This window comes from Protopterus annectens, chromosome 2.part1 (assembly GCF_019279795.1).
Source record: "Protopterus annectens isolate FY-2018-M chromosome 2.part1, PAN1.0, whole genome shotgun sequence".
NCBI classification, from domain to species: Eukaryota; Metazoa; Chordata; order Ceratodontiformes; family Protopteridae; genus Protopterus; species Protopterus annectens.
This window is the reverse complement of record NC_056729.1, coordinates 142,242,629-142,269,628: the sequence shown is the minus strand read 5'-3', so window position 1 is coordinate 142,269,628 and position 27,000 is coordinate 142,242,629.

Below are 27,000 nucleotides of genomic sequence, written 5' to 3'. Positions count from 1 at the left end.
TTTGGGGACTCGACTATGGCTCCTAGTTTGCAGTCATCTGCAAACTTCATTAGCCAGAGTCCTTCTGTGTTAGCATGTACTTCAGAGAAGTAGATACCAAACAGGAGAGGTCCCAGGACTAAACCCTATGGTACTCCAGTTGTCACTGGTTTGAAGTCAGATTTGGAGTCTGCAAATTTTACAGTGTTGGTTCTGTCAGTGAGCCAGTTGGCAACTCATCTTGTGACATAGGGATTTATATCTAGTTTAGTGAGTTTAGCTATAATTCCAGAATGGGGGATGGTGTTCAAAAGCCTTGGAGAGGTCAAGATAGGCTGTGTGAACCATCTTACCCTCGTCTGTGGCTTTGGTGACTGCCTCAAAGAAGTCAAATAGGTTCAGAAGGCATAATTTGCCTTTCACAAACCCAAACTGGGTGGGGTCCAGAGTCTGGAGGTTACCAATGTCTTTGCTTATGAGTTCCATGATGATACGTTCCATGGCCTTGTAGACCAGACTCATCAGGCTAATAGGGCGATAGTTCCCAGGATCAGTGGTGGCTCCCCCTTTGTGGAGTGGGATAACTGTTGCTGTGTGCGATTCAGTGGGCACAAAGCCTGATGTGATACTATGATTGAACATGGTGCTTAGGTGGGGAGCCAGTTCATTTAAATGAAGTATAAAACAAGAAAATAAATCTCTTATCTGTCAAGGATGGAGCAGGATAAACTGCTAGGTATGAGTCATAGGTGACACATTTCTTCTGATATCTGGATATACAAATGTCTCTTTAAATGTAGGTTCCCAAACAAAACTATGACCCAAACTGACTGGTATATGGATGCTTGATTTTCAATCATCTTGTTTGCTTTCTTTATTCCAGCTCTCTAGCTGCAACCTATGACCTCATCAGCATTATTTCTACATTACTAAGGAACTATAATGTTGCTATTGCTGGTGATTTCACCTGTCATTGGGATTCACAAAATAGGGGTATCGTTATATACTGTATCACCCAGATCAGCAAAACTAATCACAACTAATAATTTCACAGTCAATGTGTTGATGGAGTGACTTTACAAATATCTGTTCTAATTTCTTGGAACCACTGGCTCACTCATCATTTTTTTTTTTTGTAAAAACTGCTCATTTAGACTATTGCCTGCAAAACAATAACATACATTTCAAACTTGCTGTAGTATATTACCTGCTGTTGGAGGAAGTAATTTAGCTTCAGAATAAAAGTCCGGTAAGTACTTAATGTGTACACACATGCACGCGCACACACACACACACACACACACACACACACACACACACACACACACACACACACACACACACACACGCACAAGTACCTTTAGAAACACATTCGATTACAGTCGGTTAATAATGCCAGCCATTACAAGTTTCATTCCTCCATACTTCTAAGCTGTCCATATTTTCACAGAATGTCCATATTATTTGCCTAATTTTTTGGTCTGCCACTCATAAAAGTTGTAGTTTGCTGGCAAATCATTGTGGTTGAAGTCCCTAAATAATGACTTATACTTGCGTTTCAGACTTTAATATCCTTCAGAATATGCATGTTAACATAAATCTTTTTACAGCAACATTCTAATTGCATAACAGCAATATTTTTGGAGTGTTTGCTCCACATTATTTTAGCCTTTATCTGGATTTCTTGAACTTAGAAGTTGAGAGATATGTTTAACACCCACACACACAGGCAGACACTTTCATACACACACACTAACACATAAACCTTCACTCTCATACACGCAAGTGTTCATAAAAACACATGCGAACAGAAACGTTAAGACACGCACACACACACACACACACACACACACACACACACACACACACACACACACCTATTTTTTTAATTATCTTTTTTTTTCATCTTTCACTAATTAGGAAAAGCTTTGCATAGTGTGTATAAAACCCACTCGAACTCACTTTCACTTTCATGCATGTATATGCTCACACACAGACACACACATACACACAGAGACACACACACACACATACACACACACACACACACACACACACACACACACACACACACACACACACACACACACACACACACACACACACTTTTCAAATATTTTTGTTTTAATTTTACACTAAGCAACAAAAGCACTTCTAAGTGAGCATAAAATAATGGTAGGTGTTAGCTTTCTTTCATTCTAAGATCCACTGCAGCTTAATATGCTACCATGAAGAAGCAGACTGTTTTTTCAGTGGGCATTACCTGTACATTAACACCCTGCTCCAAGACGTTTGTTTTCCCCTCAGAGTGGCAATGTACAAGTAGCCTATTCTCTAAGCATAATAAACAACTCACATCTTTGAAAGTTATGGCTCACAGAATGAAGCAAAGTCCTGTACTTATTGCCTATGATATTTATATGCTGTTACTGTAAAGATTCTACTCCAAAATTACATAAAGACCTATATCCCACGTAGCTCTTTGGGTAACTTCTGCATTAAAACCCTTTTACTCCCAGGAAAAAAGGCTTTGCTAACCTTTATAGGCTTAAGCCACCCCTCCTTCTCATTTGTGTCATGGTCTTTTTAGACGCTAAAGACAAATAACAATGAGCAATTTTATCCCCTGATTTAGTCAAAGAGGCTTTTGTAAACAATTTGGCACAGTAACTGAGCCATAACACCTACCCTTACGTACTATTCTTCATCATAAAATGTTTATGTTCATCACTACATTTACTTTTGCCCATTTACATTAATGGAGCTCAGTCACTGAGAAAATGGAGATCCTAAATGCAGCAGGGTAAGCTTTGATGGTTATACCTGAGATTCATTAAGGCCTTCAGACATTACAACATTTTTTTTACATTTGGGGTCTTCTTCAAACTCTAGAAGGCTTTGGTTATCACTCAACTTCCAAAATCTGCACCCCAAAAGTAAACTGTTGCCTAAAGCCACATTCTCTCCCTTACAACCTTTTTCAAGATAAAAAAAAGAATTCCCCCTCGATTATTTTATTTATTTATCTATTTATTTGTTGCTTTTGTTTACTGTGAAAGTCCATCTGGACATGAAACTTCTTTTCAGAGGTGGGCCCAGAGAGAAAAGCTCCACACAAAATGAAAGTGATTAAGTACTTTGACAATAACAAGTACAGTAGACAATACAATGCAATGACAACATGGGAAACAGAGCGGGAATATAAACAGGAGTACAATAGCAGTATACAAATGTGAGTATAAAAGTACTGTAGTAGAACAGAGTGACATTAAACAAAGATGCAGACACAATCTGATATACATACATGAGTTTGTTCATATGTAATACTTTGTCATAGGCAAGTGATGGGTTTGTTGTGTGTCTTACAATTAGAATAATTTATGACGTTCTTGGAATAGAATAACATCAGACCAGTAGGCTAGCTGACGTCAAGGATTATCAACTATATGGGAAGGATACAATGAGTAAGTAGGAGTAGTTACTAAAAGGATGTGTATTTTAATATGTTAATGCAATGGGGTTAAATATGGAATATTTAAGCAGGTTAATTAGATGTGAAGATTAAGTTAGATGTAAATATTAAGTGGTACTGAGGGCAGAGATGTGGGCTTAGGTTTAGTGGATTGGTTTTAGCCAGAGGTGTACAGGGCAGAGCCATAGTTGTGCAAGGTGTGGCTTCAGCCTAGGTTTGAAAGATTTTGAGTTCGTACTTTGCTTTAAGCAAGGAAGAGCACAGTTCCACTTCTTTGAGATGCAGTTGGAATACAGTGAGGCTCCTGCTGTAATGCTGAATTTAATTAGGTAAGATTTTATCTCCAGAATCAAGGGTTGCTGGGTAAATGTGAGTATACTGGACTGGTAAGACATGGACATTGTTCTACTTGATGGAGTAATGTATGAATTATAAGTAATTAGGAGTGTGTGAGCACATTAAAGGGAACAAGCTAGTTCAATTGTTTGACAGACAGCCACTGGTGGGTTCTGTTTGGTAGGTTGGAGCTTTCTTTCATTCTAAGATCCACTGCAGCTTAATATGCTACCATGAAGAAGCAGACTGTTTTTTCAGTGGGCATTACCTGTACATTAACACCCTGCTCCAAGACGTTTGTTTTCCCCTCAGAGTGGCAATGTACAAGTAGCCTATTCTCTAAGCATAATAAACAACTCACATCTTTGAAAGTTATGGCTCACAGAATGAAGCAAAGTCCTGTACTTATTGCCTATGATATTTATATGCTGTTACTGTAAAGATTCTACTCCAAAATTACATAAAGACCTATATCCCACGTAGCTCTTTGGGTAACTTCTGCATTAAAACCCTTTTACTCCCAGGAAAAAAGGCTTTGCTAACCTTTATAGGCTTAAGCCACCCCTCCTTCTCATTTGTGTCATGGTCTTTTTAGACGCTAAAGACAAATAACAATGAGCAATTTTATCCCCTGATTTAGTCAAAGAGGCTTTTGTAAACAATTTGGCACAGTAACTGAGCCATAACACCTACCCTTACGTACTATTCTTCATCATAAAATGTTTATGTTCATCACTACATTTACTTTTGCCCATTTACATTAATGGAGCTCAGTCACTGAGAAAATGGAGATCCTAAATGCAGCAGGGTAAGCTTTGATGGTTATACCTGAGATTCATTAAGGCCTTCAGACATTACAACATTTTTTTTACATTTGGGGTCTTCTTCAAACTCTAGAAGGCTTCGGTTATCACTCAACTTCCAAAATCTGCACCCCAAAAGTAAACTGTTGCCTAAAGCCACATTCTCTCCCTTACAACCTTTTTCAAGATAAAAAAAAGAATTCCCCTCGATTATTTTATTTATTTATCTATTTATTTGTTGCTTTTGTTTACTGTGAAAGTCCATCTGGACATGAAACTTCTTTTCAGAGGTGGGCCCAGAGAGAGAAAAGCTCCACACAAAATGAAAGTGATTAAGTACTTTGACAATAACAAGTACAGTAGACAATACAATGCAATGACAACATGGGAAACAGAGCAGGAATATAAACAGGAGTACAATAGCAGTATACAAATGTGAGTATAAAAGTACTGTAGTAGAACAGAGTGACATTAAACAAAGATGCAGACACAATCTGATATACATACATGAGTTTGTTCATATGTAATACTTTGTCATAGGCAAGTGATGGGTTTGTTGTGTGTCTTACAATTAGAATAATTTATGACGTTCTTGGAATAGAATAACATCAGACCAGTAGGCTAGCTGACGTCAAGGATTATCAACTATATGGGAAGGATACAATGAGTAAGTAGGAGTAGTTACTAAAAGGATGTGTATTTTAATATGTTAATGCAATGGGGTTAAATATGGAATATTTAAGCAGGTTAATTAGATGTGAAGATTAAGTTAGATGTAAATATTAAGTGGTACTGAGGGCAGAGATGTGGGCTTAGGTTTAGTGGATTGGTTTTAGCCAGAGGTGTACAGGGGCAGAGCCATAGTTGTGCAAGGTGTGGCTTCAGCCTAGGTTTGAAAGATTTTGAGTTCGTACTTTGCTTTAAGCAAGGAAGAGCACAGTTCCACTTCTTTGAGATGCAGTTGGAATACAGTGAGGCTCCTGCTGTAATGCTGAATTTAATTAGGTAAGATTTTATCTCCAGAATCAAGGGTTGCTGGGTAAATGTGAGTATACTGGACTGGTAAGACATGGACATTGTTCTACTTGATGGAGTAATGTATGAATTATAAGTAATTAGGAGTGTGTGAGCACATTAAAGGGAACAAGCTAGTTCAATTGTTTGACAGACAGCCACTGGTGGGTTCTGTTTGGTAGGTTGGAGACAAATTTGGTGATGGGGAGCTCAGATTTAAATTGGTCATCGATGGTGTCCCTTAGCAGTTTAGTGTGAGAGACTCATTCTGTTTTTATGCTATTTCTTGCACTAATGGTGAAGAGACATTTTGTGCAGTATATTGTTTTGGTGTCAACAGCATTAGTTTGGTTTTCTTGTGGTTTAGGAAAAGGTGAGAGTCTGTAAGCCAGTTTTCTATAGTCAAGGATGATTGTTAAAAATTTTGTTGTGATTTAGTTAGGCATTTAGATGTATAAAATGAGTGTACATTCATCTGTGTATTGCATAATCATGGCAGGCAAGAAAGTTGTTTGCAGGTAATGGATTAATAGGGTGAACAAGAGTGGGACTATTATGGACCTTTGTCGACTCCCAGCAGAGGTGTGGGTAGCTATGGTGAGTAGTCATGTTTGACATTTTATGGCATGCTACCTGTCTGAGGGGTCATTCTCAAACCTTTGTAGAGAGGTATTAGCCAGGAGTATGTAGAATAGTTTTTTTTTTGCAGTAACTCTTCATGGTTAATTGTACTGAATGCTTTCAATAAGTCAACAAATATTGTGAAGACAAAGTTGTTTGGGTTTCTTTTTTGGTCAGTTGTGTTTATATAATTTATCAATGCTGTAGTAGTACTGTGGCTGAGCAAAAACCCATGTAGGGTAAGGGAGAGGAGAATATGTGCCAGAATGAAATTTAATAACTGAGAGTGGATACACTTGTCTAGGACTTTTCATAGAGGTGAGAAAATACCAATTGATTTATAATCATAGATTTCTGTAGAAGGTCCACCCTTATGTAGTGGTATAATAAAGGATTTTTTTCAGAGGGGTGGTACATATTTTTCACTAATTGAGAGATTGACTGGGATTTTCATGGGAATTGCATCAGCAGCTATATGGAAACATTCTGGTTACTGGGGAACAAAGTACTTGGTTTTAACCTACGGAGATATTTTTTGATGGTACATGTGAGATTGTGTGAATGAAAAGTGGTTTCCTTATATCAGTGATACATTTGGAGGATTCGGGTTATAATTGTTACTGTATTGCATTCATGTTAGGATTGTTACTGTGTTGCATTCATGTTAGGATTGCTATTGTGTTGCAGTAAGGCTAAGATTGACTGTAGGAAGTGATGATTAACTTGATTAAACACTTTGAAACTTACTGCTGTCTTTGTGAACAAGAACATAATTTTTTCTGTGAGTGGAGGTATACCTAAAGCATCATTTTACTTACAAATAACATCTATAAATTTTTTGAAGTAGATGAACTGGCATGTTTTTTATTAACATCACAAATGCCTTTTATTCAGTTGCACAAGAAAAATCAACCAACTGAACTTGGCCATTTCAGCCAATCGATAAAAACTTTCCTTTCAGGGTTCAAGTAAGCAATGAACTGTCACTTCTTTAACTGACTGCAGCAGGTGCACTTAGAGATTTCTCTTGAGACCTCTGTCATTCACACGTTGATCATGTTCATTAACACTGTCTCCGTTTTCATCCCAAAACATGAATAACCATTTTTATATTAGGGTTAATACCTGCTCTTCTTTATCCAGGATAGTGCTTATTTAGGCAGCTGTGTCCTGAGTCAAAACAGAAAAATGACAAATGTCTTGAAACTGTGGGACAAAAAATATTTTTCTAAGCTTACATTAATAACTGCAAGAAATGTCTCTGGCCATCTGAAAAGGTTGCAATTTTTATGCAAATGATTTATTTGCTTCCCTCAGCAGGACCTTTTAAAATATTTTTCCAGCCTGGCTTAGGACACAAGCTAAGCACTTTGGAACTGTTAACATTGAAATGGTGGTTTCTCGCTTGCTTGTAAGCTCCTCCAGTAGTAAAACAGCTAAAATGGTCAAGCAGTACAGATGCTTATAAGTGTGACCACCATCACTCCATGTCATTTTCATAATTGTCACCTGTTATAGAATATTAAATCTCTTAACCAAAAGAAGCCAGATTCATTCTGGGTAAATGTCTACTTATTCAGACTCTGGAATATATGCTTCCTGTGATGCCTGACAACTTTCCTACTAATGTCTAGAAACGTGAAACACTGCTAAAGAAAGTATAGAACATTTTGGTCTGTTCTTACAGAACTGTTCTAAGTATATAAGTACTGTCTTGTAATAATAGCCCTAGTTTAACCATGTAGGCCCATTGGACACAAATTCCCTTTAAGGGGTGACCTTAGAACCTTGGATCAATGTTTGATTAAGTAACTGCTTGGCATATAGTAGGGAAATGAGGGCTGAGGGAATCAAACCCTCTACTACAGTAACTAAAGCATGCAACTTTACCATTTGTGCCAACTTTCAGAGTAGTAAAGGAAGGTAGCTAATCCCTAGTCAGCAGATAGACTGTACTGTAAACATGTTTATTGATTTCAGACATTTAAAGGAGGATTACTGGTGCAGTTTAGCTGGGTCAATAAAATTTAGCAACTTGCATTTAAACTCTGCACCTCTTAACCATCCACTATCTCTTTAATTCCATACCATTCTACACAATAGGCTCATTTACTTCCAAAATAAATTCCCAGCTAATTATTGAGTTGTTGTTTTTCTTTCGGCTTTTCCCGGTTAGGGGTTGCCACAGTGGAACTCCGGTCTGCTAATGATTGGCAGTCAATTTTTATGGTGCCGAGGTGCCAGCCTGATGCCCAACCTTCAACGAAGGCACGAACAATCATGCATGTCTTTCGAACACCACTCGACTGTGGGGAGGACATACAGACTCCACACAGAAGGCACTCTAGCTGAGAATCGAACAGGAGAACCTCTTGCTGTGAGGCAACAATGCTACCACTGCACCACCACGGCTTATGTTGTACAGAAATAACTACAGAACAAAGAAGATAATTATCAGTCCTCACTAATTAAATATTGCCTTCCATCTGGCATTTAATTGATGATACACTTAGTTCTAGTTGAGGCCTTTTATCATTTTGGAGAATTTTGAGGCAAGTTCAGGGTTAGGATTAGCACACATTAGGAAGGTTGAGCATGATCACCCCTTACACCAAATTATTAACACATGCAAACTCTAAGTCTGTCTGTCCCTAAGCACAACCCTATGCCTTACCTTACAAAAAATGTTCTGCAACACTACCACTACGCAAGACACTCAGACACATACACAACATACAAAAACCAAACATGAATAACACTAAACATATGTGCTTCTCTAGCCATTTTTCTAAATCTAATCAACAAAAACTCACCCACACATGCTACAAAAAAAAGCATACATGAACAACACAATCTCTACCCTACAATAGCCTTTACTCTAACCCTAATCACAAACACCTGCACACACACTCATAACCTATACTGCTGAAACTTTTGCTATATCCAGAACTTTCAACATTATAACCAAAACAAACCATTTCCTAACCAAACTTCCTCCTTTTGACATCACACACTATAGACAAAATCTCTACTCAATTAAATTTCTGTACACTCCATTCTATCTACCAAATGATTATATGACAGCGAGACAGTGATATATATATTCATACATACACACACACACACACACACACACACACACACACACACACACACACACGGGTCACAGCATGCATCCACCAGTTTGTATGAAAACATTATTTCTGAGCTACAGATAAACATGTTTCTCTCCCAGCCACAAATGTTTAGATTCAGGTTATTAAAAACAACTTGTACTTAGCACAAATCTTTATTTATTTTATGTCTGAATCTGTTTTACAGCTTTGCTGGTGTACTTATTGGTTGAAAAGTACAACAGATGACAAATGTTAAAAGTTCTTGAAAGCAAAGGTGATTTACCATATTGGCATTACATCTCAGCTCCAGATAGACAATTGTGTTCTGGATATTTACTAATAAAACATTATGTTGTTAGCAACTCAAAAGATGACAAACCAGTTATTTAGCGGAAGCAAGTATAATATCCACTTTTTTTTCTATATGACTTCTTCAGAAAATGTTTAATTACAAAAAAAAAATACTAGTGCTTATAGAAAGTAAAAAAACACCAACCAATCATTTTAAAACCTCAATAAAACAATTAAACTCTTACGCAATCAAGCATTCAGTGAGCTATTAACCCTTTAAATGATAGCAGGTCATCTGACCTTAAGGAAACACTTGATATTTATGCTTTCATTTAATCTGGGAGGCTTGTCTGCAGCTAACTTAATCTGCCACTTAGTTTCATTTTTTTCTACTAGATTTTTATAGTTGCCTCCCCTCTGATCCATTGTAGTAAATTCAAGGACAGAAAAAAGAACCTTTTTGTATTTCTGACACTGGGAAGAATGTCTGTGCAAAGCATTGTTGCTATTAGCATATATGTATTCCTTGATCCTTTTGAGCAAGCTTCTAGTGGTCATACTCACGTAGAAGCTTGGGCACACGGAACACATTGATAGGTATACAGACCACTCCTTCCATGTAGCAAGTATACCTAGCTTTTGCCTCTATGATGTATGAGATGTGTTGCAAAGCAATGTAGAGACCTTCACAGCTATATCTACAAGCACTGCAATCATTGCATTTGTAGGTCCCTAATTTCTTATGGGTAAGGGGCAGAGGAGTTTCAAGGTTTTCTTTTTCTAATAATTGCTTAATACAGTAATTCTCCTGTACTACTTATAAAATATCATTGTTTCCAGCAATTATTTTTCAATTGTTCTGAACTATACTTCTAACAATGTGGCTATCTACAGACATAGCAAGACAAAATCCAGAGACAGACTTTCTGATTCACTGTTTTCCTTTTTGGAAACCAGTATTAAAGTATGGGTCCAAATGTGTCTCCCTTTTAGAGCATACTTTGTTTCCAGTTTTAAATAAAAACAACTTGTTATAATCACACTCCACAAACATAGAAGTAATAGTCTATATTTTCATGCCCAAGTCAATATCCTTACTTGTCATCCTAGAGGCCCGAATGAACTGCTCTCTAGAAATATTTTTCATAGTTTCATAGGTTCATACTAGGCTATCTGCCCTAAGGCATTTATAAGCCTAGCCAGAGTGTGTTTGGCTTTCACCACCCATTTTAAAAGAATTTTGCTATGCCCTTTTTCGAGGTTAGTATACTGTGCCTCTGTCTAACAGTATCACTGCAGTGATACCCGGGGTAAACCTATGATCTCCCATCCACTCATCAAGATTCCTCTTGAAGAGAGTCAATGAGGGACTCTGCCTAACCTGGACTGGGATTTTATTCCAGAGTGAAGGGAGCCTCTGGGTTATGAATCTGTCCCTCCAGCATGTCCTATTTATTTCAATGCTGAGGTTCAAGTCTCTCGAGCGCGTAGCTCGATGGGATTTGTATTTTCTGAGGTGCAGCATGTCCATTAATTCCAGGTTGGACATGGCTTTATACGTCAGGCACAGATCACCTCTGAGCAGGCGGTATGCCATTGAGTAGAGCTGGAGTTTCTTTAACCGGGCAGCATATGGCATCTGTTTGAGCCCTTTGATCCTCTTGGTGAGGTACTTTTGGGGTCTTTCCAGTTGCTGCAGGTGTCTGGTAAGGTACATCCCAAAAGGGGCATTGTACTCAATTATGGGCCTGATGAGGGATGAGTAAAGAGGCACGATGACCTCCCCTGATCTAGATGTGAATCCCTTCATGATTAGGTGGGCTATATAAAATGTTTTTCTAACCACTTTGGCCACGTGGTTGTCAAATGAGAGATTGCTATCAACTTGGGTACCCAGGTCCCTAATTACTTCTTCAGTACTTAATGGATTACCACCTATGTGGTAATTTGTGGGCACTTTGTTTTTGCCAAAGGGGATGACTATACACTTTTTGGCGTTTAGCTTGAGGCCATGGCTCTGGCACCAGTTGTCTGTTTCTATGAGGCCCTTTTGTAGGATGCTTGTGTCGGCTGTTGAGTTGATTATGGCGCCCAGTTTGCAGTCATCTGAGAACTTGGTCAGCCACATTCCTTCCATGTTGGCCTGTACCTCTGAGAAATATATACCGAACAAGAGAGGTCCCAGGACTGAGCCTTGTGGGATGCCACTTGTAACTGGTTTGGAGTCTGACATGGCTCCAGCAATTCTAACCATGTGGGTTCTGTCCTTGAGCCAGTTTGCAACCCATCTAGTGACATAGGGGTTTATATTTAAGCTGGTGAGCTTATCTATAATGCCCGAGTGGGGTATTGTATCAAAGGCTTTTGCGAGGTCCAGGTAGGCTGTGTGGACCACCTTCCCCTCGTCAATGGCCTTGGTGACTGTTTCAAAGAAATTGACCAGGTTTAAGAGGCAGGATCTGCCCTTAACAAAGCCGAACTGGATAGGATCCAGTGTCTGTAGGTCCCCAATATCTTTATTTATGAGGTCCATGATGATCCTTTCCATAGCTTTGCAGACCAAGCTAGTCAGGCTTATGGGGCAATAGTTTCCCAGATCCGTTGAGGCACCACCTTTGTGGAGAGGGACCACTGTTGCTGTATGCCACTCTTTGGGTACATATCCTGTAGTAAGGCTGAGACTGAACAGTAGTTTTATGTTGGGGTTTAGCTCTTCTTGGAGTTCATGTAGGATGCAGCCCGGGACACCGTCTGGTCCCATTGATGCTGTGTTTTTTGCTTTGGAGAGGGCGGCTCTTACCTGAGCATCTGAGATGTCAGGGGGGCAGCACTCTGCTGGGATAGATATTTGCCCTTTTGGTGGGGAGGAGGGGAGAAGTTTGCGCTGAACCTGTCAGCTAGGATGTTGGCAATGTCTGTGGGTTCGGTGTATTTTTTGTCATTTTGGACTAATTCTGAGCATATCTGGGAATTCCCACCCAGGTTCCTAACATAACTAAAGAATAAACGTGGGGTGGTTACTATTATAATAGAGATAATGATTAATGGTGGCATTTTTCAGATGAATATGACTGCAAAACTTCTGATTGGAACTCTCCCACCAAAGTTCTACATCTAGAAAACAGACGGCTTGCCCTACATCTCCTGTAACACATTTTAAAAAAGTGGTACTAAGATTTAAATCATGGAGAAACAAATGGTGTCCCTCTGGGGCTTCTTTAATAATAAAAAATAAATCATCTACAAACTTTCTGTAAAATAAAATACCCATAAGAAAGTGGGGACCTACAAATGCAACAATTGCAATGATTGCTGTCATTTAAAGGGTTAACAGCTCACTGAATGCTTGATTGCACAAGAGTTTAATTGTTTTACTGAGGTTTTAAAAAGATTGGCTGATTTTTTTTTTTTTTACTTTGTATAAAAGCTGATTTTGTAAAACATTTTCTGAAGCAGTCATATAGACGAAAGCAGATATTAAACTTTTTTATGTTAAATAACTGTTTTTTCATCCTTGGATTAACTAACAACACAGTGTTTTATTAGTATTTGTTGTTTTTTCACTGTTTATCTGGTAAAACTTCAGTTTTTTATTTGTTGTGTTCTGGATATTGCTAGTATATCATATATGTTAGCCCCATCGCTAGACAATGTCAAGCATGCATTGAATCCACAGTGTTCTTTAGTAAATTTATGTTTTCCTTTCATGTTATGCATATTCAACATTGTTTCACATTTTATCAGCATTCCTGTTGCAATCATTCTACAGTATAATTTATTTAAATTTGACTGGACAGAGAATAGCTGCTGATGTTCATATTACCTGTCTTATGAGTAGCCAAAACCAATGTATGAATTATGCAAGCAATAATGCCCAACAGGGTGTGTATTACTGTGTAAATAATGACCACCCAGTATGGCATCTGGCCTTTACACCCCTGAAAGGGTGTTATTTACATAGTAACACACACACACCCTGGAGGGCATTATTGCACTTAGAGAATGGGCTGTCTGTAAAATGGTTGTGTTTTATTTATTTATTTTTTTTTACTACTGTATTATTTTTTTTTATATATTTTTGATGGAAAGAAGTTTCTCTTCCTAATGTTTCAGACTTGCTGTAGTATATATAAATGGTGCTGGAGGAAGTATTTTACATCCAAAATATAACATTTTCAAAAAATATTCATAAATTTACTTTATTTTTTTTTTTTGGGGGGGGGGCTTAGTCCTAAAATGTGTTGTTTGCTGCCATTCATTGGGGATTGAAGTCATTACATACAGTAATGACAAACATTTGAGTTTCAGACTTTAATTCTACAGAAAATGCAAGCTAAAACAACTCCTGTTATTCAAGCAACTTTGCAATTTTATAAGTGCAATAATTATTTGTTTCGTTTTTTGAGCATTTTTGTGTCCCTTTATTTTAGGCTTTATTAGAGGAATGAAGGTCAGCAGGACTAAGACAGAATATATGTATGTGAATGAGAGGGAGGATAGAGGAATGGTGAGGATGCAGGGAGTAGAGGTGGCCAAGGTGGATGAGTTTAAATACTTGGGATCAACAGTTCAGAGTAATGGTGAGTGTGGAAGAGAGGTGAAGAAGAGAGTACAGGCAGGATGGAGTGGGTGGAGAAGAGTGTCAGGAGTGATTTGTGACAGACGAGTACCAGTAAGAGTGAAAGGGAAGGTCTACAAGAGGGTAGTGAGACCAGCTATGTTATACGGGTTGGAGACAGTGGCACTGACAAAAAGGCAGGAGTCAGAGCTTGACGTTGCAGAGTTGAAGATGTTAAGATTTGCACTGGGTGTGACGAGGATGGACAGGATTAGGAATAAGTATATTAGAGGGTCAGCCCAGGTTGGAAGGTTTGGAGACAAAGCCAGAGAGGCAAGATTACATTGGTTTGGACATGTGCTGAGGAGGGATGCAGAGTATATTGGGAAAAAGATGCTAAGGATGAAGCTGCCAGGTAACAGGAAAAGAGGAAGGCCTAAGATAAGGTTTATGGATGTGGTGAGAGAGGACATGCAGGTGGTTGGTGTGACAGAGCAAGATGCAGAGGACAGGAAGAAATAGAAACAGTTGATCTGCTGTGGTGACCCCTAACGGGAACAGCCGATAGAAAAAGAAGAAGATTTTAGGCTTTATTCAGATTTCTTGAGCTAAGAGGTGGAGAGGTATGCAAACCTCCAAATTGGTGCTGCCACTGCTTGATTTTATCTACCCCCAACAGAAGCACAGTTGCAGTTCATAAAATGCATGCTAACACAAATCCTGTTATTCAAGCAAGTTTGCAATATTACAAGAGTAATATCTGTTCTTATATTTGAACCTTTGTGGCACCTTTATTTTAGGCTGTATCCAGATACCTTGACCTAAAAGGTTAAGAGGTATACAAACCTCTTAAATGCTTCTGCTGCCACTATCGCTCTCACACTTCACATACATACATACATACATACACACACATGCACACACACTAACACACACACATGCACACACACACACACACACACACACACACACACACACACACACACACACACACACACACACGTTTGCTCTCATTCAAGTAAGCATAAATAGACTTGCACACACAGACAGAAATATAAATACATACATGCACACACACACACTAACACACACACATGCACACACACACACACACACACACACACACACACACACACACACACACACACACACACACACACACACACACACACACATTTGCTCTCATTCAAGTAAGCATAAATAGACTTGCACACACAGACAGAAATATAAATACATACATGCACACACACACACACTAACACACACACATGCACACACACACACACACACACACACACACACACACACACACACACACACGTTTGCTCTCATTCGAGCAAGCATAAATAGACTTGCACACACAGACAGAAATATAAATACATACACAAACACACACATGCACATACTTTTCTTTCTTTTTTATTTCTTTTACTTTTACACTCACTAAACAGCAAAAGCACTGCTTAAAGAGTATAGAATAACAGCTCTATCGATCTCGCTCACACTCAAATGCACACATACACTGACACACACAGACATAAAGATACACATACACACAAACATTTTCTTGTTTTTTTTTTCTTCTTCTTTTTTTAAATTTCATACTCACTGAACAGCAAATGCACTGCTTAGCTAGTGTAAAATAATGGCAGCCGTTAACTTTTTTTTCAGTCTGAGCTCCACAGTAGCTTGATATGCTGCCATGAAGTGGCAGACTTGTTTTTCAGAGGGCATTATTTGTATTTTACCACCCTGCTGGGGAACATTCATAGAATGCCAGTGTAGTGGTTGCCCATTCTCTAATATAAGGTAACTTTAAACTGCCCTTTCTGATGTATAATGGCTGGAGAGGATAACTTCATATTAATCAATTATTTGTATATTTAATGTCACAAGTGAATGAAGTTAATGATTTCAAGTATGCACCTTTTTTGACATTTTTGTTATTGCATATTTAAGAAATCATAATTGTACTGATTATGTTAAAACTGTACTTAAGAAATTGCACCTAATGTGCTGATCCTAGCTTTGCAGCAGTCAACCTTTTCAGCAAAATCACAGAAATCAACCATTTCTTTCCTCATGTAACAGTCTGTAAAATTTAAACCCACTGTCAAGAGCTGCTTGTATTTTGCACTGCAGATTAGCTGTGTCATGTCAAGAAAGTATTGTTTGGTTGCATTAACTTGCAATAAATTATAATGTTGATCTAATATTTCACTACATTGCAAATACTCAGCTAGCAAACATCAAAATCATAAGAACAGTCAATTTCTTAATAAAAGTTTTAGTTGACCCTCAAGGTTTATTTTATTTCAAACAAGTAGCAGTCTGGGGAAATGCATTTTGAGATGCACTGTTAACTACAAGTGAAATTGTAACATTTTCCACCTGGGTTAAAACAATACCTCTGAAGAGTGGTATTGTAAATGTCAGCTTTGACTGACACTACAAGTGAAACCCTTGTGTTTAACATTGGGGAGGATGTTAACAAATACTGTTCAAAATGTAATTTTATTACTTTTGTTTGCAAGAGTTTTAGAGTACACTATGTGCCTTTGTAACTAATATATAAAAATACATACGTGTGTGTGTGTGTGTGTGTGTGTGTGTGTGTGTGTGTGTGTGTGTGTGTGTGTGTGTGTGTGTATCTAACTCCAACAGATCTGTGCTACTCTGAAACAAAAATGAAAAGCCTTCATTAATCAGATTTTATAGGCACGGTGTTAAGACACATGAATGATATTCGATACAATGTATTTTTATATGCATAGTAGTCAAGTCAACTTGCATAACTTGCTGTAGAGCTCCTCTGTGAATTCCTGGACTTTGGTATTGTTAGCTTTAAACATACGACAGAAGCATAATCATATAGAAGGTTCATGAGCTCATACTGGGAAATTGATTACAAAGACCATTAGGAGTCTAGCGAATGCAATTTACTTACTACTCCTGTCCATAAGGGATTGAGGGGTATGTCTGTGGGTAAATTCACCATTACTCATTCTCCTTCTAGATTTTCCTATTGGGGTCACCACATCAGAACAACAGTCTGCAGAAAGATTGGCGGTGGAGTTTTACTCTGTTGAATTGCCAGCCCAGCACCCAACCTTCCACTAAAGGCAAACACACACACATAAACTCACACCTAGGACCATTTTAGAATGTCCAATCCACCTGTAGCATGTCTTTCAAATGTAGAAGGAAACTGGAGCACCCAAGAGAAACTCACACAATAACAGGGAGGACATGGAGACTCTGCACAGACGGCACCCCAGCCGAGAATCAAACCAGATGACCTTTTGCTTTGAGGTGGCAACACTAACCACTGTACCACTGCGGCCACATCTCACCATTACTCATTCAGTCATCTAAATTGCATTTAAAGAGACTAAGGGATTTGTAGCTGGAACATATTCCAATAGAAGGAAGCAAAAGCATTGGAACTAATCCTCTACATGCATTTCACTCACTGTGTTGCAGCATCTCCATGTTTTCTAGTCAGACCTGCAGCACACACACGCATACACACATACATACACACACACACACACACACGCACAGACACACACACATACAAACACACACTGCACACACGTGCGCACACACACCCACACACGTGCGCGCGTGCGCACACACACACACAAACACACGCGCACGCAGACATGCACACATACACACCCACACACATGCGTGCACACATACACACATGTGCACACACACACACACACACACACACACACATGCATGCACACATATGCACACACACAGACACACACACCCACGCGCGCACACACACACACACACACACACACACACATACAAACACACACTGCACACATGTGCGCACACACACACGCACACACACACACACACATGTGCAAGCGTGCGCACGCACACACACACAAACACACGCGCACGCAGACATGCACACATACACACCCACACACATGCATGCACACATACACACATGCGTACACACACACACACACACACACACACACACACACACACACACACACACACACACACACACACACACACACACACACACACACACAAACTACACTTTGACATGCATCATTAAACTGGGGTCCCACTTGTTAAAACACGGTAGGATATTTTCTTCTATGTCTCGAACAAGTCTCCCTATGTCATTACCTGCATCAACTTGGAATCACCATGAAAAAGGATTAGACTTTCACTAGAACCCTCCTGATCAAAACACACTAAACTAACCTAACTAACTAAATAAATAAACAAAATAAAAGTATCATACATTCTCATTTATCTATGCCTTAGTCTGCATTTCATAACAAGATATATTTTATGTCAGTCATATTTCTCATATCTCTTAGTGCACAGTAACATTAGTCATTTTGGTGGGAAATTCCCCATGTCCCCAAAGTTCAGTATTTTGGAACCCCCCACCTCCATGCTCATTCATGTTAAAATAAAATAAGTGATTACATGAGACCATAGTGTACTGTTTTTATGAGTTTTAACCTTCCCCACTGTTGTGTGCCTGTGGGATAGGTAGACCTGAGTTTAGAGGGATGGGATTTGCCTTCCACATAGGAATTGCAGAGGGGGCTTGCCCATGCAAGAATGCTCGTGTGTTTTATTGCATCATTAAATTATATATAATGGGATGCAAGGATTTCTGACTGAGTATATGCAACACAAGTGTTCTGGTATTGCTCTTACACAGTAGAAGCAGTCTTTTTGTATTCCTTTTGTTCAACATAATAACACACAAACTATGTCAAATCAAAGGTGTAAGGATTCCTTTTACCTCCATTTGCCTGTTGTGGGATCTGAGCAAGTCACAGATAGTAACAGACATATTTCCCATAATGCCACAGGAAAGTAACACTTGCATTCTGTGGGCTTACCTGGTTAACAAATAAGTAAAATGCGCCACTTACTTTTACACAAGTGGCCAAGCAGGTATTACCCTCCATGAAGCTGCTAAATGGAGTCTATTCTTATTTGGTAAAATCATAAAAAACATAGTTATCATTTCAGCCATACATTTGTCCTCAGATGTATGTAATTAACATCAGGTTATAGTCCTGCATATGCAAACATTGAAACAAAGGTCTTGACATTCAAATGAGTTGCTAGGCCATCAAGCCGCTGAACTACTAGATCCCTTATAATACTATAAGCAAGGATCAAGTCACATCTAAGGAGTCTGTATGGAACTAAATACAGGAACAAAGGCTCCGGACATTCCTGGTAGTTAAAGTCTTTTATATTTCTGATCTTTTTGGTTACAAATTCTGGGATCTCTCTGATTTTCTTAGTAAACTCCATCAAAAAGAAGTGCTGTACTCGGTGATGATCTAATTGGTGCAGAATACATGGAGGTGAGAAGTTGTTTAGATCTGGAAGACAGACCTTTAGCTACAAGCTGTGTAAGGTAAAAGATTTCGTAACCACTATTAGATGACAACACGCACAGGGGAGGTGTCTTTGTCTACCCATGTACCTGGCTCTCCCACAACATTTTCATTTAGATGAGGCATGTTATCCATGTTATAAGTAGAAGCTAGATGATGCTAACCAAATGCTACAATGTTGCACTTTTTGGCACTGAGCTTGAGCCTACTGTTAGAACAGCAGCCAATGACAAGTGTAAGATTCTGCTAGAATGCATTTACTTCAGAGGGGGGCTTGAATTCCAACTCCTAGCTTATAAATCATCTGTGAGTTTTGTTGACAAGAGATCCAACAAGCAGATACCAAAAAGCAGTGGTCCCAGAACTGATCCCTATGGGACTTCACAGGTAAACGTCATCTTTTCAAAGGACACTCCCCCCAGTCTCTATGTGAGACATATCCTTAATTTATTTGGCTTTTCACCTAAGCACATATGAGTCAATTTGGAGATCATTCAGTTTGTTTATTTTATCTGCATGTAGTATGGTATTGAATGGAATGCCTTAGTGAGGTCAAGGTATGCTGAATGCAAAACTTCTCCACAGTCAACAGCTTGAGTAGCCCTTTCTAAGAAGTTTAAAGGATTCATTAGACAGGTTCATAGGTTCATAGGATGATACTAGGCTATTGGCCTGGAAGCTCTTATAAACCCAGCCAATAATTTCACCCATGTTCGCTCAAAGTCAGCACCTGTTTCCCCTGTTTCCCCTGTCCAGCAGGGACACAGGTGGGATCACAGGGATGTATTTTCTGTTTCTGATCCAGTTGTCCAGATAACTTTTAAAGATGGGTAGAGAGGTTCTCTGTTTGACATGGAGAGAGATTCTATTCCACAGACGGGGAGTATTTGGGACACAAATCTATCCCACCAACAAGTTTTATTAATGTCACAGACCAGGTTAAGGCCTTGCATGCAGGTTGCACAAGTGGAGTTTGACTTATGGATATGCAGCAACTCCAACAAGGCTAGGTCTGAGATGGCCTTGTATTCCAGACACAGGTCACCTCTGAACAGTCTGTACAAGACTGAGTAGAGGAGCAGGGCTTTTAGCCTATCTGTATAGGATAGGTGCTTGAGACCTCTGTGGTCTCTCCAGCTGCTGCATGTGCTTGACAAGGTACATGCTGAGTGGGGCATTGTACTCGATAATGGGTCGCATGAGGGTGGAGTACAGGGATGTTATGGCCTCCTTGTTCCTGGATGAAATGCCCTTATTTATGAGGAGGGTCATGTAGAATGCCTTCCATACAATGGAGGCAATGTGGTGGTCAAAAGTCAGGTTGCTATCAACCTGGGTGCCCAAGTTCCACACGACTGATTGTGTGCTTAGTATGTTGTTATTAATGTGATAATTAGTGAAGATGCCATTTTCTCCAAAGCAGATAATAATGCATTTCTTGGCATTCAGTTTGAGGCCATACTAATGACACCAGTCATTAATTTGGTTAAGGCCCTCTTGGAGGATGTTCACATCACTTGTCATCTGCAAACTTGGTCAGCCACAGACCACTGGTTTTGGCTTGCACCTCTGAAAAGTATATCCCAAACAGTAGAGGCCCCAAGACTGATCCTTGGGCTGCACTGCTCGTTGACTAAGTGGGTTCTATCAGTGAGCCAGTTAACTACCCATCGGTAACATATGGGTTGATGCCTAGCTGGGAGAGTTTATCTATTATGGCCGAGTGGGGAATAGTGTCAAAGGCTTTGGTTAGGTCAATGCAGGCAGTGTGCACCACCTTCCCCTCGTCCATAGCTTTAGTGACTGTTTTGAAGAAGTCAACCAAGTTTAACAGGCCTGATCTCCCTTTGACAAAATCAAACTGTGTGGAGTCACGGGTTTGGAGGTTGCCAATGTCCTTGTTTATAAGGTCCATGATAATGCATTCCATGGCCTTGGAGATCAGGCTAGCTAGGCTGATGGGCCTATAATTGCATGGGTAGGTGGTATGAAGCTGGTGCTCAGACTTTGATTGAATAGGGTGCCTAATGGAGCTGAGAGCTCATGCTTGGATACAGCCAGGAATGTTATCGGGTCCCATGGAGACTGTAATTTTTGCCTTTGAGAAGGCATTAAAGACCTTCTCCCTGATGATGAGGGGGGGAGGTGCTGTGGATGTCCTGGTATACTGATGGGGGGGGGGGTGACAGAGGGCTGAAGTTTTCACTGTAACCGTCTGCCAACAGGTTGGCTATTTCTATGGCATTTGTGTATGTGGTGTTATTGACCACCAGTTCAAAGCAGATTTGGGTATTACCTTTGAGACTGCAGACATATGTAAAGAAGGCCTTGTGATTGTCCTTAGTGACCTTATTTACTTGTTCAGACAGAGGAGAGATTGCTTCCAACTTGGCACCTGCTCTTTCTTGGTCTTGGACAGCAATTTTTTTTTCCTTTTATTATAGAGATTGTTTATTGCTGCTCTCCACCAGACAGGTTTACTCTTCCTTGAGAAAGATGATTTGGTCCTGTTAGGTATTGCTAAGTCCATTCAGCTATGTAGGTACCTATATAGATTTTTGGTGTAGGCCTGGAGATTAGTGCTAGTTCCAACTGAAGGGATGGTGGCTGTGAAGCTGCTCTGAGGAGATTATAGTCAGCCTTGGAAAAGTTTTTTTTGTTTGACCCTGACAAGGGGGGGGGGCAGGGGAGATGGTGACTTCAAAAGTGATTGCTTTATGGTTGGATCTTGCCAAGGAAGATGACACTGTAGTGATGCAACAGTGGCTACTCATGTGGTTCATAGGTTCCTAGATAGGTACTAGGCTATCGGCCCAAGGGCCTATGTAAGCCTAACCAACAAGGTTCCCTGGCTTACGCCACCCAAGAAAGTTATTTCCCTGTGCCACTATCAAGCAGAGACACAGAAGTGATCCCCAGGGTGTATTTCCTATTTCCCATCCACTCATCAAGATTGGTCCAGGATATTTTCACCTCTTGTAGGGGTGTCGACCAGCTGATCCAATACATTGGCATTGACATAGTCGAGGAATCTGTGGGCGTTCATGTTTGGGCTAGACTAGGTCTTCCACTCTATGGTTGGGTAGTTAAAATCACCCAGGATCAGGGTAGAGGGTTGAATCTTGATGGATTCAAGTAAGTCCAGATAGGTGGAGTGGCCATCCTGAGTCATGGTTGGGGGGTCTGTAGCTAGCTATGATTTGAATAGATGCTTTGTCAACAGTTAACTGCATTGGAGTGTCTTCTGTGTGTCATACCATTTGACCAGCCTGGAGGTGTGTATGTATTTGATAAATATTGAAACTCCACCTCCTTTGGCTTTGTGGCCCTCTGTTTGGGGTCTGAAGGTACGGTAGGATGAGTAACCTGGTAAGGTTGGAGTGCTCGCCACAGCTTTGAACCAGGTTTCAGTGACTGCACAAATGTCAGCATCCTCCAGGGCAAGGAATGCTTGCAATGAGTGGTTCTATATTTAACAAAGCAAAACTGCTGGGGGTCGAGTCTGATAAGATTTTTGATGCCATAGTTAATTAGACCTGTTGTGATAAGCTCCACGGCTTCTCATGTAAGACTTGTTAGGCCAATGGGTCTGTAATTCCCAAGGTCTGAGATGCGCCACACTTGTTAAGTGACATTACAACAGCTGTCCTCCATTTCTGCAGAGCAACATCAGTTTGCAGACTCGGACTGAACTATTGTTAGGCCCCATAAATGAGGTTTTCTTCATTTAGGAGAGTACCTTTGGTACATTCTGTCTTGTGATGATTGGAGGCATGATTCCATCAGACATAGGAGGGTGTGAAATAGATGTCTCAGGGGTGAAGTTGACCCTAAATTCATTACAAGTGAAATGAAAAGTGAGTTTTTTGCAATATCAGACTAGCATAACATGAATTCATCTGACATGTTTTCTATTTAATTGTGTATCCCTAGAAACCATATTTTCTTCTTTACTAATATTTTTGTTTCCACTACATGCTAAATATGGCTCATAATATTAATCTGGTGGACTTTCTTTATAAATTTACTGATATTGTCATTCTAATTCCATTTATTAAATAAGTTCCCATTGCAAGAATCACGTCTTCCTTTCAAGTTCATATCCTTTTATCATATTCTTTACCTGGACTGTTCATGATTTTTTCTTGCCAGTTATTTGATAAACAAAGCCATTTACAATGTGCATTGTAGTGTCATAATCTGTTTCTGTCCTTATCGATGCATTTAAGTGCCTTTGGTTTTGCACATTTAGCTGGAATTTTAAAATAATCTATTGTTATTATATACCCTTCACATTTTTCTATTGCTTATATTGGGTGCTTTTATAAAGACCTAACTGTATTCTCTTCTCCCTTTCTGTAAAAGACATCCATGTTTTATTCTAAGTGGAAGTTTTGACTTCATCTATAAATTACATTAAAACTGTATGGTAGCATAGAGGATTATAGTCTTCTATCAGATCAGAGTAAAAAAGGTTATTATCAGAGACCCACTCATAATTTTTTGTTTCATGAAGCTTTATATGCACTAATGTCTTATATAAGTTTGAGAAAAGAAAAGTGTACTAAATACACTAAATGTTTTGCACCTTTGAAAGCTGCAACATACTTACCTACCATGGTCACCAGAGAAGAATGCCAGGAAGCGAAAGCAACTTTAATAGCGGATAAACACTTTATTCTTTTGGAGGTGGGGATAAGCTGTTTGCATTTTCTGCTACTTATCTAAAGTGGTTACTAACCAGTGTTAATGCTCTGTTTAAAGAATGGTGCTTAACTGTCATCATTGGTGCATAACAAAGCTTTTTATGAGCATTTCTGACATCAGAAATGTGTTTGACAACCCAGTTGTCCACAAGTTTGTACCCTCATAGGCACAGATAACATCACACTCACTGACCCTGTGCTAATCTAAAAGTGCAATACGTAAGCTGATGATGTACTGTTTCAGAGCTGTTAGGTTTCCAGGTGAGGAAGACTTGCTAACACTGGAACAATGATCCATTCATAAACACCTGTCATTACTGCCTGATAAGTCAGGTGCCATTTATAACAAATGATTATTATGTAATTTTAATCAGAATATGATATGTGGCAACTTTTTAATTAGGGAATCTTCCTACTGCTCAGTTTAAAACACTGGTATGCTGCAGTTATGTTGTAAACTTTCCTGCTTTGTGACAACTTCAGACAGAATAATAGCTGAACACTTCAGTCACACTTGTTTGGGTGGGGGTACTATGTAGGCTATTTGCACTTCTTGCTACTTGTCTATGTTTTTTCACTCACCACTATTATTCCTCTTGCTCAAGAATACAGTTTACCTGTCATCTGGAGTGCATAAGAAAAACACCTTTCTGACATCATATACATGCCTGACAAGCCAATTTTCCTCAAATCTGGTGTATAATCAAGCCACTCCATACAATATCGTCTAAGTATCCACTTTTTTATTTTTCATGGAGGCTTTGAATTGGCTTATTAAAGATATTAATTTGTGGCTTATGGTCAGTAATCACCATAAAACCCTTTCTATACAGATTAATGTGGGAAAGTTCACATGTCCATACAACTGCTATTTATTTTTGTAAACAGCATTTTCTAGAATCCATAGTTTAAGTTATTGACATATATAATAACTCCATTCTAATTCTGTTAATTTTTTTATATAATGTGATCCTTGGTCTTTTTTCATCTATGAATGCATATGTTTCATACTCGAGTCAAAATGGAAGCGATAATATTTGCTGCTGCTGTTTATCTGCACGCATGATTCAAGTGACCACTAACAGCTGACGTCATGTTACATTTCACTTTTTTCTTTCTTTCTTCTTTCTTTTATTTTGTACTTGTTTTCTGTGTAAAATCTAGAGGCTACTTACCAATTTCAGAGAACCATAGCTTTCTGCTGCATTATCCTCACTCCTTGACATAGCAGGTTATCAAAGTTGCATGCTTTTGGTTCTCAGGGGTGAATCACAGAAAAAGTCTGGAATAGTATGAGTTGCAGCTTTCTACATCTGCTATTTTGTTTGTGCAACGGGTCTATATTATGTCCTCAAAGAGGCGTTCCATCGAACGCCTCTTCATCGACCCTTAAAATGTGAAATCTCAGAACAGCAAATGGCCACATCAGTGAATTTTTTCCCTGGGAAAGAAATCCCTTGGCCATCCTTGTTAGTTTGCCATTTTCCCCACTGTAGTGCGATCTTGGAGTTGGTATATTTAGTTAGGGGGTGGAGGGGGTGAAGCCCCCCACTTTGCAATGTCTGTAGTAATGCGTTCTTCTTTTTAGGGCAAGCAATTTCTTTTCCAGGGAAAAAAATCACTGATGTGGACGTTTGCCGTTTTGAGATTTTGCGTTTTAAGGCTCAATGAAGAGGCGTTCAATGGGATGCCTCTTTGAGGATATAATATCGACCCATGTGCAACTGACTGTTAAAACACAGTGGCATTTTACAGCCATTCATTTGCTTATTTATTTATTTATTTATTTATTTATTTATTTATTTATTGTTATATTTTTTCATTAAGTGCTTGTTTGCTGGGTAAACACTAGGGCTTGCACAGAGATTTTGGGGAAGGGGCTTAGCCTTCTGCCATGTTCTCATTGCACCTTAGCTCTTATTACCTTTTTGTCTAAGAAGGTGAATCTCAGTGTAATTAGTGACTTATCATGAGCAGCTGCTTTTGAGCAACTGCAATTGAAAAGCATGCAAAAAATGCACATCTTTATGCTTGAAGAGCAGGGAGAAAAAAAGTCAGTTCAAAAAAAGTACATAATTCATGGCTAATGCTCTTTGGAAGTGTACGCTTAAATCACTGGAAGCTTAATCAACAAAGAAAAAGTAAGTCAGTCTTTGATAACTTAAAAAGTTTTTGACATAGCATTCTGTATACTGTGTACTGCAGCTAAGTTAACATTTTCCAATAAATGTTTCTTCAGTTCTGTTGCTTTTTGCTAGATAGGTGTGATGGAAGCTGGTTTACTATTTATGTTTTAAACAGAGCATACTATATGCTAAACTCAGAATGGGCAGTGCTTTTTATTCTGGTCTTTAAAAGGCTAACCATAATTAAGCAAGTAGGCCATGAAAGGTTCATAATTCTGTAAGCTTATATTGACTGGAATCACATAACTATGTTAATATGTATGGATAAAAAATACAAGGTGATTGTTTTTAAGTTAGTGCATTTGAGATTCTTTTTGTGCACATGTCCGTAAGTGAAAACTATGGACCCACCAGATTGGGGCATGTTTGCCAGCCTTTTCATACCAAGGCACTCCTAAAAAATTGGTATTTGACTGTGGTACCTGCTCATCACTACATCATACTAAATGTACAACAGAAAACTAATATTTGGCTAAGTGGCAGGAGGTCGGGTGACACATTTAATGAACATGC